The following is a 2,028-nucleotide window of genomic DNA, read 5'->3' as shown; positions in this document are numbered from 1 at the left end:
GAGTCCACAATCTTGACGCCTCTGGCAGGAGTCTTCTTTGGCTCTGGTGCTTTCTTCTCAGCTTGCTTCTCCCCCTCATGACGATCACGATCATCACCTTCTTGATCGTCATGGTTCTTTTTGGCTTCTGCCTTGCATGTGTCCAGGGAAGCCTCCAACCTCTTCAATATTTTGGTGGCCGCCTTCTTCATCTTCTTAATTGCCTCATTTGCAAGCTCAGAGGCATGATTAATGTCAATCTCTGTCGACCATTTCAGTTTAGAGACGCTTCTGTAGATTTCGCTTCTGAGGAGGTCACCCTCTTTCACGAGCTGTGATGTGCAGTCTCTGATTGCTGTGTTGGAGGCACGGGCCTCTTTGAGAAGCTGGTCTGTATGCTTGCACACGAGATTACCCAGAGCTTCAACCATAGCATCAATCTCTCTACGGGTAGCTAGGTGATTGATGTTGGCCCTTGAGGACTTGGTATCAATACCGTATGTCACCGCAGAGGAAAACATCTRCTTGATTTCGTCTTTGAGAGAGGAGTAATCCGCGTATCCCGCAGAGATAAAGTCGGCAGAGAATTGGGCAGCCATCTCTAACAGTTCTGACTTGAGCTTCTGGATGGAGGAGGGGTTGAGAGAGAGTGCACTAAAGGCCTCTGCAAGGTCTTCTTTATGAAGGACAGAGCTCTGAAGGGTTGAAAGAGTAGACTTGAGTTCTGCTGTTGTTGAGCTCAACTCCTTCAAAGCCTCTGTTATTGGAGAAAGGTCTTCTGCCATCGTGCGGGAGATAAACAAGCTTTTCATCTCGTCTATCTTTTTTAATACTTCTATGGTAAAAGGTTTGAAGCTCCCCCTTTGTCACATACGTATCCTGGGTACCTAAACCACCAACACATGGTGATTTAGTAGCCTCGGAGTGTGAGGTGCCCTCAGCGACTGGTATAGCGTAGTCTGCTCGGGGACTTCCACCAGATCCTTGAACTTCTCCCAGAGGAGAGCCTACGGGTGTTCTGTAGATTTCGTGCCTTGTAGGTTCAGAGCCTAGCATGGCAGAATGATCTAGTGGAGACATTGGGCGTTATAGACCCTCTGTCGCGGTGTGCCTCACATGTGCCTCTGAAGCACATTCTGGGTGGTCACTCTTGTGTGAAGAGGCAACGAATGCCTCTGTGGGATGTGTCGAGTCCTTGGACGAAGGGACTCTTGTAGTAAAACCTTTATCCTTTTGAGAGGATGGAGGAGTAATATGTGGTTGCCCGACTGTGCGTTCCACAGAGGACGAAAGAATGTCCTCTGCGTGGGTAGGCTGGGTTGGGCTCGGCATGTGCGTGCCTTGTTCAATAGTGGATCCCTCTAGAACAGGACCCCTAGAAGCGTGGGATGCACTGGGAGGTGGGCTGGGTTGTGTGCCTTTGGCATCTTGTTCTCCCTCACCTAGCTCCTCTTCCTCTTTTTCTTCGTGGTCTAAGACGACCTCTGTCCCCAACTTGGATATGTCGATTGGCGCTCTGAACTCCTTTTGGATATTGACAAGAACATCCTGGATTTGTTTTGTTGGGGAAACATCTAGAACAACTTTGCGCAATCTTCTGCGCTTAGGAGTGGTAGCCTCTGCCGGGCTCTTTTGTGCCACAGCCTCTGTGACCACAGGCTCTGTGACCATAGGCTCTGTTGGTTGAGCCTTCTTGGCTTTCTTCTTCTTAGGCTTTGGCAGAGGAACACTTGTGCCTTCTTCTTCTTCTGCAGGCCTCTTCTTCCCCTTCTTTTTCACAGAAGAGTCGGTACCCTTCTGTGTCTTCTTATGCTTCTTGGGTGGGGGACTTGGGATTCTAGGGACTGCCTCACTCGTCTTACCAGGCTCTGCAGGCTCCTCCGTACATCCCTCAACCTTCATTTTTTCGATTCGCTCTCCTAGGGGGATTCCTATTCGTGGTGGGGTCTCAGGGACCGGTTCTGGTCGCCTGAATCCACGTCTATAGGCCTTCCTATCTCCGTGGCTAAGAAACCTGAGCATGGCTTTTGATAAAGGTCTAGGGATTTT

This window comes from Cynara cardunculus, assembly GCF_001531365.2.
Source record: "Cynara cardunculus var. scolymus isolate 2C chromosome LG 2, CcrdV1, whole genome shotgun sequence".
In the NCBI taxonomy this organism is placed as follows: domain Eukaryota; kingdom Viridiplantae; phylum Streptophyta; class Magnoliopsida; order Asterales; family Asteraceae; genus Cynara; species Cynara cardunculus.
This window is presented reverse-complemented; position numbering follows the sequence as displayed.